This window comes from Zerene cesonia, chromosome 11 (genome assembly GCF_012273895.1).
Source record: "Zerene cesonia ecotype Mississippi chromosome 11, Zerene_cesonia_1.1, whole genome shotgun sequence".
NCBI classification, from domain to species: domain Eukaryota; kingdom Metazoa; phylum Arthropoda; class Insecta; order Lepidoptera; family Pieridae; genus Zerene; species Zerene cesonia.
The window spans coordinates 5,996,032-6,010,711 of record NC_052112.1 but is presented as its reverse complement, the minus strand read 5'-3'; the positions used below and the strand labels follow the sequence as shown (position 1 = coordinate 6,010,711).

General features: G+C 32.3%; 1 protein-coding gene across 3 annotated transcripts in view; it reads right to left on the bottom strand.

Annotated features, from left to right (window-relative positions):
• Positions 1-11,456, bottom strand: part of LOC119830141 (cyclic nucleotide-gated cation channel alpha-3) — a 56,179-nt gene extending 44,723 nt beyond the window's left edge. For 2 of the 3 annotated variants that reach the window (XM_038353022.1, XM_038353035.1), the window contains exons 1-2: positions 11,170-11,456; positions 5,911-6,033 (exon numbers count right to left, since the gene is read on the bottom strand). The gene's annotated coding sequence lies outside the window, so the exon portion shown is untranslated. Of the gene's footprint in view, positions 1-5,910; positions 6,034-11,161 lie in introns of all 3 variants that reach the window. The other variant, XM_038353023.1, reaches the window with a different exon arrangement.
• Positions 11,457-14,680: the final 3,224 nt, after the last annotated feature.

The window sequence follows — 14,680 nt, the reverse complement described above, 5'->3', positions numbered from 1 at the left end:
GACAAATAGAGATCTCGTTCCATATATTGTACACAAACATTTAGCATAAATGTAATAAATGTAAATTTTCTTGTGTTTTTATGCATAAAATACCTCATCCTTTCCATTTGCTTGCAACCATTATAAATTTTCCACTGAAAAAAATTCAACACGGACATTATTATTCATTATACTAACCCTTTATGCAAAGCAGATTTCACATAAAATAAATGAAAAGAGATGTGTAAAATAATAAAACGCCCATATTATTTTTCGTTCAGTTACAATTCAAATTTAACTCATTGTTTTAAATATGGCTGAACAAGCTTCAACGGGCTTTATAAAGTTTTTTTACAAGCTTTAAAAATAAAAGGTAAAATATAACATTTCAAAATATTAAACGAACATAAATTGTTTATATCTCATTCAATCAAATTATAATATAATTGTTAAACACTTATTAATGTAACAAGTAATTTTAATCAAAGACGAATTTTGATTTGATTATTTCATTCAAAAAACCCAAATATTTTAAAACTATACATAAAATCTTATGAACATTAGCATTTTTTCGGTTTATCCAGAAATACATTTATAGTATTGTATACTGTAATTTAAAAGGAAGATTTCTTGACATAATCTAAGGCTCCAACTATCTAGGTCCTCCAACAAATTATTATTTATATAGAGAGAGAATTGATAAGAAATTTATCTTGATTACCGGCTGTTATATACACGATAAATTTTGCTTTTGTTTTTTGGCAACTTTCCAATTAAAAGATGCTTTACCCCGTATATAAAGCAAATAGGTCTTTATTCCACAGCTCCGATGAAAATTAAATGATACAAAAATTGATTTCATACAATTATTATATTATTAAATATTTTATTTCATTTCAATAAAGTAAAGTAGAGAGGAAAATGCAATTATATAAAAAAGGCATTAAACGCATATAACAAATTCTATTTGAATTAATATGTTTAAGTGTAACAATTTGACACCAAATTGCACATTACCTTCCTTATCGCAGATCTATCTATACGAACAAAAAAGCAGCGCTACGGCGTAGCACTCGCGGCGCTGTATTTTACGCGAATCTAGGAAAACTCATTAAAACCTGTTCAAGTTTTTATTCACCAACACTTAGCTGTATAATACGTTCTGAATCGCATCGAAAATTGTCGCTAACAGCTTCTACTGGTACGGGATTTGATTTATATTGAATCCCATTGAAGCGCATTCCTTTTTAACTTCAAATTTCTTACTGCGATCGTAAATTTAACTTGAGATTAAACACGGCATGTCTGATATAAAAAATGTTACAAATTGTTATTGAATATATGGAATTCTTTAAATACATGGCATTTTTATATTAAAGCTCTCGCGTAAACTACAGTGTTTTGTACTTCGTGGTTTATTCAATATATATAGATTTGCATTTCTCGACAACCATTTATTCTAGCAAAAATACTATGCAGAAGCTATTACTTCATTATTGAAGACATTTCAAACCTCTATAGTAAGAAATTGATACTATTTATGAACATAATTGTACTCTGTTTTAAATAGAAACTGAAATTTATTGCGTATTTAAAATGAATAAAGACGTGCACACACTCTCATTAGGATAATTGCCTGCATAGTAAAGGGCAAAGTTGAGCTAACCTTCTAATTCAATACGCGCAATTGCTAAGTGGTGTCTGCCTACGAGCAATCACATTACCCTGGCTGCTAGAGCGGATATAAGCAAAGTTTCCTATTACCATCAGGCATATTACTTAATGCTCTTAGATATTCTGGCCAATCAAAAATGAAATGACATTCAATTAAATTTTCAGCTTCAATTTGAGTATATGTGTCGGAAATCAATTAGAACAATGTCAAAAAAAATCAAATACAACAATATATTTATTAAAAACACGTTTTTTTAACATCTTGGAAATACTCTATTAAGCTAGCGATGTAATTATAACAAACATTACTTTTGTTGTGAAAACACAACTAAAATTATTCTTTATTTATTTTACTGTTTACTCTTTTGCAGATAAATACAAGTGATATTAATCATTAGTATTCGTATCAACATAAATAAAAGTAAAACGTATACTGTAACATTTAAATATATTTTAATCAAAGGCTTTTAAGCCTCGTAGAATGTGACACTTTCTGTGAAATGCATGAAAATAATTAAAATCATTTTTGTGTTATTAATTTTATAAAAGTCAAACGAATTTTCAAAGCAAAATACAGAACACAGGTAATTTAAAACTTAATAATGCCTGTGTATTATGAAAATCTAAATAACTGAAATGAGAATGGATACATTTAATTAAATGTTGCGAAATAATTGTACAGAACGATCATTGTTTCCATTTTCGCAGTCCATGCTCAATGCCACTGAAAAAGGACATTAGACTGTTTGAAATATGTTTCAACAACTCCGGTGGGCTGTTAACGACCTGTGTCGACACGTACGAGTATGCACGTCATCATAAAGTAATTTAGGCATTTCCAAACACACATTGATATTGTCAAACGAAATAGAATCCCCAGTGAAATGTAATGATTTATTTCAAAATAAAGTGGGAAAACGTGTTTTATTGGTCGCCTATACTTTTTTTACATTCATAACCAAACACTTTTCCCTTAGGTGTAAAGGTTAAAGGATGTACGCTTTTGCATGAATGCATGTGAACGTACACATGTTTAATAACATGGCCAGGCACAATTAGTATTTTAATACCTAACACAGTTACAATAAACAGAATAGTAATGAAATATCGTTCGTCGCTTTAAATAGAAACAAGGGATGTTTCTTGGAATATACCGTCCTATTACGATGATATTTCGCACACTAACGTAACAGGGCGATATTAAATTATGAGGTAGAGAATACCAGATCCAATTTTCGTTTTATCGACCTTTTTCCTGCATATCTTGCGTTATATTACAGCAGTTCATCAGTCAACCTTTGAGCGTACAAACTGCAAATATTGTATAGGGATTAGGGATAGTGATACTCGCGTGCAAGTAGCTCCGTAATCAGGTAGGTACACAAAATCGAAATACTGAATCGTTGCCACTTGTAAATGAATAAAACAGCTCTTACCGCTGCTACGTGTTAGTTAAATACCTTGCAATTTTATTAAACACATAAGGAAACCTATGCACGTAGATAAAACGCATAATCTCGTAAAGTCTATTTCCATTTTACGAGTACGGCGGAGGTATCGCGGGTGAAGTCATAAACATGCGTTGTTTACGAGGCCCAACCTGTATATACGACCCTCCACCAAGTGATGCATTCAGGTATTATCAGCATCAATCTCATAAAATAATCAACTTATGTTCTTAGTTATAAATGAAGTCCCGTATGTTATAAACTCTCATATCGCAACAGCGAATAAATTATAAAATTATTAAATTTAAATATTCGTTTACTTCAACACTTATGACTTTACCGTTGAATGTCATTTTTACAATAACTTATTTATTACAAATAAATAACTTCTTCATAACTGTTCAATTATATAACTATTTAATCGTTATAAGTCATTATAAGTAACAATATTGGTGCATTTCTATTTCCTTTATAAGTCCTTTATAGTATATATAGCATACGCGGCACGAAATTTTTCTATGACACTTTTGGATGTCAACGAAACATCCAATTAAAATTAATATGCAGCACTGAAAGTCACGGCCTGGAAAATACCATTCACAAGAACCCAGCTTATTCAAAGATGAACTATGAAATAAAATAATAAAATATTCATATTACATAGCAATGGGTAACTCATATTGTTACTGTATATTCAAATGTAATTTCAAATTCAATGTACACATTGTACAGGCGATATAACCTTGCAATGTCGGCTATATTTCAAAATAAATTCCTTAATATTTTATAGAAAGTAAGGTTCCATAAGATTGAAATATCGTTCATCCATAAATTCAACCTGTCCGTTAAGAGAATATCTCCCGTAATTTCAAATATTAGAGCATGATTTTGACATATTTATATATTCAGACTTCCTAAGCCGCCCATAATCAAGGAAGTGCAAATTTAATTATTAACAGTCTGAGTTTTTCAAATTGTAGAAGCCTTTGTTCAGCGTTTAAGCAAATGTTTAAAACATGCATTGTGGCATATTTACCGTAATGTAAAGGCAGCAAAATTTTTACAAAGGGAAAAGGGTCAAAATATTCAGTATGCGTTATCACCTCAAAACCATTGCAAACACGGAAAACGCAAGCGATAATTACGTTTTGCTTGAACAAAGAATTTAACGAGGAGCCCGTAGCACACGCCTTGTATTTTAAACTTGTAGGTTTATACACAAAAGCATCACTAAACACAACTATTCTTTAACTTCAGGGATTTAAACAAAGAAGTCAAGTAGAAGGGTTTATTTTTATTTTATACGTTTGCTACATTCGAGTACTTATACACTATAATACATTTCTACATGTGGTACATCCTGCTGTGAACGCCGTCGCCCTTTTAACGAAACAGCCTGCAAATCTCTCATTTTCTTGGACAAGTGCCTTCATTTATTCATGCATGTAGGGCGCGGAGAATTTGAGCCGGAGTACAAATACTCCTCAGAAAGGTTCGTCCCAAATGTAACGACTTATGTGAAAATTAACGAATCTTTTTATCATGTTATATGTTTTATTTAACTGTGAAATTACATATTGATTATTACTCACTCTGTTAAAAAATCATTGCCGCAAATTTTTATTTTCTGTGTTCAATTATTAGGATATATATTAATCTTAACACTATTATCAGTGTTTAAAGCTTATATTTTTATATTTTATACACGATAACCATCTGAAAATACCATACATATATACGTATATACAATATCACAAAGAAATGTCATAAAGGCAATATGTGAAACTCTTCAACATCACAATATGCCTAATATAAAATGGATTTACGTTCCCCAAACTATTTTGCATGCGTGACAACTTTCGCAATTGTCTAGTGACAAGTGGTAACTTTTTGTATTATACTAGTATATTTTGAGTCGCGCATACAACACGCTCGGGAGCATTCGAAACTTTGTAGGAAAGGCAGTTTTATGGGCCTGTCGAGTCCACGCCTAATTAGCCAGCAAGGCCGCTTTATTTAAAGAATTAATAAGTATCTTGGATAACCTCTGCAGTGAATATTGTTAATTATTCAAACACTGCACTTCATAATGAAATTTCTTAAATCTCTCCAAGTTAAAGCCATAAAAGTAACATTATACAAGATCTAGTTATCGCATAGGGTGCACACTATGGCCGTAATTTTTAATATAATTAACATAGTTGAGCTTAAAATTTTATGAAATTGTTACAGCAACAATAAAACGTGAATTTAGGTAACGAAACTTTTAAGAATTTAGGTAAAGACAGCTTTAACCAAATAATTACTCCATCATGGACGTATAAAGTATAAACGAATGCATTAAATTTAGATGTGAGAATTTTCCGTAAACTCGTTAAATTCCGATAACTTGTTCTTCTCAAAAATAAAGCAAACATTTTGAAAACATGTCTAAAAATTATGCTGTTTATACATAATATTAGGTAAACAACCGAAATTCGTTAACCCAATAAAGTTATGTGTGAACACGTTTCATTATCTACCTACTGTTATTTACATTATTACTTCGACGTCTAAAATTTAACAAAACATGGTTCTAGAATTTTCAACACCACAAAAATTTTACGCTTTCAGTTATTACTATTGACGTGACATTAACCATTCATCATTTTGTTAGAATATAATTGTCTATCTTGTGCGTTTATGCTTTCCTGTTCTTTCTTCCTATCCTTTTTACCGAGTTTTGTTATTTTGTTAGTGTTGTATACGTTCTTGTATGTATATATATATATATATATATATGTCGGTGTCCATGTCTATAATGGCTTACCCGTGAAGGTGGCGCTCCTAGTGCGATCGGCTAGGTCGGGGCGGGCCGCGCCGCCGCCCGCATGCTATCAGCTAGCCGCCGCAGCCATCTTGCCCGCGTGTGCCTCCACTCACCTCCCTGCGCCTAGATTTGACAAATATTTATCATATACCATTCAAATTTGCAGGATATGTAAAGCAAGAGTTGTGTGTTTGATTTAAATAAAGTAATATCATGTACTACGACGGTTAGATAATCTTCTATTAATAATCGGATGCAAAAAAATCCAACCATAAATACTAAGAAGCTTAATTAAAATGTAGATAATGATAACTGGTTATTATATTGTAAATCTGCGTTTAGCGATTTTATAAAATGCAAGCTTTATATCATTTATTTATGAATGGGTTATATAAATGATGCATAAATTGAATAAACGTCTGTTTCTGTTCATATATTTAATGTCAATATACTGACAACCGATAGAACAGTATTAAAAGTGCGCAAAAATGCGACACAATTGCTGCAGTTAGCTGTCGTTCGTGCCGGGAGTGTCAACGATAACTATTGTAAGCTTTTTGTATTGGAAATATCGAAAACCACATTAATGTTTTCCAAGCCTGTGTACATTATTTTCAACAGTTTTTTTACGGCGATTTACCGGTCTATTGAATTGCGGAATGTTGGAAAAATAGAAAATTATTCGGTTAGCTTTGCGTCTTTTATCCCATAGAGCCCGTAATGACTACTGAAATTGTGCCTTAGGTTTCTGAAACGATTGATGAATAGTAGACATTATTAATTTAAGGGTTTTGTAATATTTCTATAACAATAAATATATTAACCTCCCTCAGTTTCTCTAGGCTCCGTTTGGGATCTTTGCTGGAGTTTCAAATTTCACCGCTTCCAAACGAGATACTCTACTAAATTTTAAGATATATCGTAAAATAACAAGTTTTGTGAAGGTCAAATAAAAGAATTTAATTCCAGAATTTTTGTTTTTCTTTCGAATAAAAATTACAAAATTTTGCAATGAACCACATTGTAATCGCTCTATCTATATAATAAAATAATTCAACAGATTCTCCTTTTTGCAGGCACAAAGCTAAACCATTCATAACACACGTAATAAATAGCGAGATAATTTACCGTTGCTTCTTCTAGGTAACTTTTATTTCATCCGTCTTGCAGTTTACATTCACTGTCTTCCCAAGACTATAACTTTTATGAACTAGGTATTTGAAATTGTATGAAAAATTTTGTTTGTAAAATACCTCAGAGATTACTTAAGTTATAAATTTAACATTCGGAATGTTATCTTATAACGATATTAAAATATGATAAATATAAATTAGAATGAAGTCCATTTCATTCTACTCCCGCTTAATTAATTTTCCAAATTGCGTTAACAATATTTACCTTATTTCGTCCAAGGGCAGTAAGGACGACATAATGAATAGAAAGCGACGATTCGCTACGAAACCTACAAATAAATGGGCTTTGAAAATCGGGCAAGCATTTTAAATTTCCGACGTGTCGTCCGTTAGGCGAGTGTCAGTCGCTGTACACTTGCCATTTATTTCAGAACCGACTGCTTGTGACGTACACTCATTCCCGAAATGTTTTCGTTGTTCACTGGAACTTTGTCGGCACAGTCAGATACGCGATGATACGCGTGACATCCCGCTATCAACGACAATTCTCTGCATTCAATTTTTAACTGGCCTGAAATCTGAGGGCCTTTTCAACTGTTACCAGGCCATATTTTGTGCTGCATATTCTATTTTCAAACAGTCATTAAACAACATGATTGTTGTGTACAATTCAGCTCGTGACATGTTGGTTGAATTTATGTACTCGTGTCTACTTTGAAAATCCCACATTTTATAAGGCACATAAAATGAATCGCAACTATAAATAGATACACGCTCAAGAATATAGATAAAAAATGAGGTCACATTAAGTAACGGTCGGCTCAACTTTCCTACAGAAATAGAACACACAAAGGCTATAATCATACACAAAGAAATGAAAATGAATTAATTAATAGCTATATTTATTCAAAAGCTCATTGAAAATTAATTAAATGCCTTTAAATGTGTTAACCATTTTACTTCAAATGACATTCTGAACAACATGAAATAAAATGAAACAGTGGATACAGTAAATCGCGAAGCAGTGTAAGTGAAAAATTTAAGGCAAGTTTCTTTAGATAGTTATAACAAGGTGTATATAATCACAAAACTATAATTGCTAGTTAAGCTGCGCAGTCGGGACTGCAGTCGTCCTATGTAAGCACTCAAATGATAATAAATATCTACAGTATTCCCTCGAGTTTTCGAGACCACGATACGTTTGAATCCCTACTTAATACCAGAAATGCAAAAGTAACTCTGCCTTTCTGTCTACATCAAAACTAAACCAATGTAGATGTTACTTGGTACAGAGATAGTTTTAGATGTGAGAAAGTTCTAAGGTTTGAACTATGTGAAGAAAAACCCGAGAATGTTTTTTCTTTTACTACGTGGGCTAGGCCGCGGGCATAACGTTAGTATCCAATTTCTATAAATGGAAATCATAAGTTTTTTTTTATTCATAGGACTTAAATACAACTCAAAAAATAAATATAAAAAAGGTTTAATATCATCTGTAGGTAACATAAAATAAGATATTACTACTCATGTATTTATGGTGGGTTAAAGTAATAAGATTATATCACAACCTTTGGGCGCCAATGAATATTTAATATTAAGTGTATCTATATGACTAATAAAAACTAACCAATGATCACAGAGCAGATATTATTTCATTTAAAAACGATTTATACTATATAGCATTGATGAGAAAACGTCTCACCTCGTAGCTCGTAGCTAAGATTAAAGGTGTACAAATTTTATATAACAAGTAAACATTCATGTCTGAGGCGAAGTCAAAAAATGTCTATTTGTTTCCATTTATTACAACAGTCATGAATGATTTGTTATGTTAAACGATATAAAGGTACATTTACTATTGAGGACCGGTTACGTATTCTGTGTTCAATGTGCCGAAAAGGTAAGGATTGTAACAATGAAACCCGGCTAACGTGATTACTGAAATCGAATTTATTATTTCTTTATAGCTTAGCATTGCTCTATACGAGTCGCAATCCACCCAAACTAATATTATTACCTAATGTGTAAGTAACTCTATCTGGCCAGAACTACTTAATAAATTTTGATTATTATTGTTGTTAGATAAAACAACCTTAGGGAAAATCACAGATTACTTTTTCTCATAAATTTGAATTGAAGGGATTTAACGGGGGTTGTATGTGGTATATGTCCGAGTGCGACCCAACCTGTAGGTAAAAAGCTAGAAATATAGACCATAACTCTTATTTGTGTGATTCATATTGAAGCTAGTTACTTTAAAAATGAATTTATTTTACCTCCTGACGTCAAATATTCCTCAAGTGTTGTCGCATTGAAAAGACTTAATTATTTTATATCGATTTTTAAATTTGTTTGCATTGTTATGAATAAAGCATATTAATTGAAAAACAGCTATTTGTGTTATATAATAAGTTGTGCTATATATACATTGTTACGTATCAAGATCCAATACTATATAAGTAATTTACATGTAATAAGACGACGAAAATACTTCCTTTACTTCGCACAAAAAAAAACCATTCTGTTACGAAAAACATCAACTTGAACAATTTTAATTAAAACTGTTACAGAGCTTTCACGCATGGTCGACCTTGCCACAAAAAATTAATGCATATTTTGTAAAATACTTTGAAGTTTGTAACTTAAACAACTCTATCTAAATCTTGTTTAAAATTGAAAACAAAAGCGCACAGGTTTTAGTTTATAGCGGGTGGGGAAACCAGTAAATAAAAAGCCTTTAAATATATCGACAAAAATACAACATAAAGACGGTATTAATAACAAAGATTTAGTTAGTGTCTATTATGACGAACGAATGCATAAAAGTGAAATTTATAAATGAAATGTCTGTGACACAGAAGATAGAACAACGCCTGAAAATCAGCATGAAACTTGAAAATTGCTACAAAAAGAACACACTAGGTACATGTATCACATTAAATGGTTATTTAGTAATAAAATCGCTTAAAATGAGCACTCGATCGTTTTCATCTATTAGGTACTTGTTTAAGTGCGTCGCTCGGGAAAACTCAAGCCGCTTTTCTCAATAAAATGTTTAGAAATCACTTATATTCCCAGAAGTATTTGATTTTTGATAACGTTACTCGTAAAGATAATTGCAAAGATTATTCCTACAATAAATGATTAGTTAGATTAAAATAACTAATAATTATACTAAGTGTAATATATAAGAATTAATAAGAAAAAAACGGAAATTGGAACATTCTTCAAAAACCGATTTATTTACAATTTTACGAGAATAACATGTCAAATCTTATTGCAAAAAAAAATCGTGATTGTTTGTATTTTGATTTAATTTTAAATAGCTCAAATGTTCTTAAGATTATTCGAGAAGGATCAGTATGAAAAAATCAAATTCAATTAAATTTAAATAGAAAAAAATATACCTTACACTACATGTAAATGATTTGCACACAAAAGACAGCAATAATAATTCATCATCCATTTATGAGCCTAAACAACACCGAAGCCTAAGAATCAATAAATATTAAGGGGTGGTAAGAATAGAACGAAATTAGAAAATGTCTCTCTAGCTCTGTAAGCAAATTATTTCTCATTTATAGATATTGGTTGATGTAATGTGTCTGTGCGTAGCATTCGTAAAAAGGTTTTACATAAACATAAAGCGTAAAGACTACCATGATATGGAATATAGACATGAGTAATTGACGTTTTCAATATAAGAGCATTATGTATTTCATTTAATTTTATTAAAAGGAATAAATATAATGTATTGATCAATTCATTCATTAATACAATTCATTGTTAAAACGAATGCTAATATATCGTCGACACCTGTTACGTTAGTTACAAAGGTAGCATTTATTTTACATACTTATTATATTCTTTCATGTTGAGAATTGTATTTCTTTAACATTACACATGCAAAAGTAAATTAAAAATCAGAAATATTCCCTTTGATCAAAGACAACAGCGCACGTGCGCGACTTTATCCCCTCCGGGTAGAGGTTAAATTACATTGCTGCTTCCTAGAGAATCTGTAATTCATAATTGTGAAAATTGCAGCTTCTATAAATCCTGGAGATGTTCTATGCCAACTCATTTGTCATAGCGTGGAAGTGACACATGCAACGCACCAACTTACACATGAATTCACGGTCGCCACTTCACATCGCGCCACAATCGCCGGTCCCGGGAAAGTTTCACTGAGCTATGGAGCACGAGCACAAACACTAGCCGATTTCACCGTTCAAGTTACACCTCACGGTTTGGTGGGACGTGCCGCAGTGCTTCCCGGGGCTTCGGAGGCGTGCTTGCGTTACGCGGGCCGGTTGTCACACGGTACCACGATGCGGTCGGTGCGGAACTAGCGCTCCTCCGGTCCAGAGCTGACAAACGACAGCCTCCGTCGCAATGACGAAACGGCCGGGTACGCGCGCGCGCTCTGCGTCGCAGCCTCCCGACCCTCCCCGACCATCCGCGAAATCTCCCGATAGAGGGGTGAACAAACCCATCATGCTTCTCCTTCTAACACAGTGACGAGGTTAAAAAGGATTTAGACTTTCGCACAGCGTTTCACGGTTCGATCGTGCACAAACTCTGAACGCTTTGAACCTAAACATTGCTCTACTGTCTGAAAAACTCGAAGTCCCAGTAAATCAGTGAGGTTTATCCTGAAGCGGAGACGAAATATGAATTCTATTTCAGGTAGTGAGATGTACTGTTATCTGGTAGTATTCGGCCTATCAAGAGAAAAGTTATATGTATTTCTTTCAAAATATTTCTGAATCAATTTCGATTAATGGTAAACTATGCAAAACCTGTAATAAGATAGATGTTACGGGAGATAAAGATAAAATGAAAGGTATCGTTGGATAGGTATTATAAATGAAATAGAAATTTCTAAAAAAGTTTTTGTTAAAAGAAATAGTCGGCGAGATATACACATCTAATGTCGTAAACTGTCATACTGCATTATTTTGAAAGTTCACGAAGAAGAAAATGTTGTAGTGGACGCGGGCGAAGCCGCAAGCGAAAAATTAGTATATTAAAATGCTTATAAGTAAGGTATGCGCGACCGCTTTGCCCGCAAAGTGAGGGTAAAGATAGACAGACCCGGGGTTTTCTCCACTGTTCCCGTTCTCGTGGGATTGTCTAGATAAAAATTATCATATATCCTTTCACGGGTCTCTAACAATCTCTATTAATTTTATGTAAGCAGGTTTAGTGGTCAAAAAGAAGGAGAGAAATGGTTAAGAAGAGATAAGCAGACAGACTTATTTTGGCATTAAAATGATTGGTTTTTTGTTTTTTTTTTTTATTTATTTAGTCAAAATTGTAATTCGATTTGGAAATAGATGTCGAACACGCTTCGGCATGGATACGGCCATCTCTTATTGAGGAATCTACCATACCCCCATAGAAGATCTACATAAAATAGTAGCATGCTACTGTGTTTCCTTTGTTGGAGGGACGGGGGCCCGTATTCGTTTCCTCACAGTCCATTCCTTTATTCCCTTCGTCATTCCTGTCCTTAATCTTTACCCTACCTCGGCAAATATTTATGGGCGGTGGAGATCGCTTACCATCAGACGAACCATCGATTCATTTTTGCCCACTATTACATACATACATTACATTAAATAAAAAAACATTTCTAGAGATAAGACACGTCTTTTCTATATGATTTCAAAACCTAAATTGGTAAATAAATCATATATAGGCTTGTTTTTAGCCATTAAAACACTTTATAAGCGATGAAACGGCTGGGGTTGATCGAAAACGATTAAAATGCTACAATTTGATATTCCTGGGAAAGCGGCAGATGACGGGTCGAGCAAAACATCTCTCTCTACTAACCTATATTAAATATAGACACGTCGTTACTCATTTCCACGAAACTTAATCCAATTAAGCTTTGTACCAAACTATAAATAAATGACATATTAAAATGTTATAAATAAGTTTCGTTTAAAGTAGAACGCCGGTTATTAACGCCTAACAAATAATGAGTGTTTCATTTTTAGACCAATCAATTGAATTGAAATCATAATTTAATCAATATTTCAAAATTTGCATTCTAATTTCTTAAAGCTCTTCTTACTTAAGGCTAGATAGCGAAATGTAAATAATTTGTGAAAAATTTTAAAATGCAAGCAGTGAGATATTTTGTTTCTTACATACAGAATAGGTTGTGACAATTTGTTAAGTGATGGCGAATTGAAATAAAATAAAACGAAAGAAAACCAAATAAACTGTAGCGTTTTACATTACCCCTTGCTTTAGCTAGCTTCATCACATCTAAATACAAGCCACAAACTTAATTATCGAACTACCACAAATAATTCTCCTGTTCTGGAACTTATACCATATAAAAATGAAAAAGGGGCTTATAATATAATAGAATAGTATTTCTGTTTATATTTATAATTAGAAAATAAGTTAAGATGTAGGTGTAGTTGAATGTGACGAAGATGAAAATCCATGGAATGCTGCCGCTTAAGAAGAGGACAGTTATTATGCATAATTGTTATGTACATGTAACATAGGTAGAATTGAATATAAAATTGAAACGATTTTAAATGAACTACTACAAGTTTCGAGCCTTTGTAGCAACAGTTTTTCGCACCGGTGGTACCTAAATGTTAAATATATGTTATGAGGATTCAAAAGTAACTACTTTTGTGAGAAGTCCAATTAAATAAATAAATAATTGAGTTTAGGTTTATATTTTGTTTGATTGCATATGATTTGGTATTTTCTTTAGTAGGTATATGACACATATGGATTATTGTCTCATTACTTAAGACTGCACATAGCCCAATGAAGGCCATACATAAATAGTCATACACGAAGTTTTAAAGATAAACGAAAATGTAACCTCAGTGTTAATAACGCATTAATAATTGCTTGTCATGCGACCTTTCATATCTGTATGAGAGGTGTGATCAATACAAACCAAACACAAACGCGACAACAATGAAGATAACATTACCCAATAATGAAATTCTATTTTGTTGCACGATCTCTCATATTCATCGAATAATAAATTAGTTTGCACGAAGAAAATGAATATCAGTGTAAGAATATACGAAACAAGAACCATTTGTTACAACATAAATGAGTGGAAAATGGATATATATTTTATGTTTTGACACAAGAAGACAAATAGCAGGCGCTTCATCTAATATGAGGCCCTACACGCCACTGTTCGCCCTTATGGGAATTGGGATACAATAAAGTAATTGTAGAATAGCAATAGAATAGTTAGGAAGTGTTATAAAAATATATTAGGTCTCTGACCTCCCATTCCACATGAATGAATAACGTCTTTCAAAATAAAAGTTTAGAGAACAAAACTCGAACAGATATTTTGAAACATCGGTTATTATCTATGGTAACAGTGAGGGTCGCAGCACATGTCCATAATTTTTTTATTTATTTTATTTTAAACATTTTACTGTGCTGTCCACAGATTATACACTTATATACGGTGCTGTCAACGCAGCAGAAATAAATGATTCTAAAGTATTCACTAGCATTGACTTTTACTGATAAATGTAAATGTAGTAGAATCTATGTACAGGTAAAAATTTATATATTGGTCAAAATAACAAAATAAACTAAATAATGTAAAAGTAAATAAACTTTTTTCT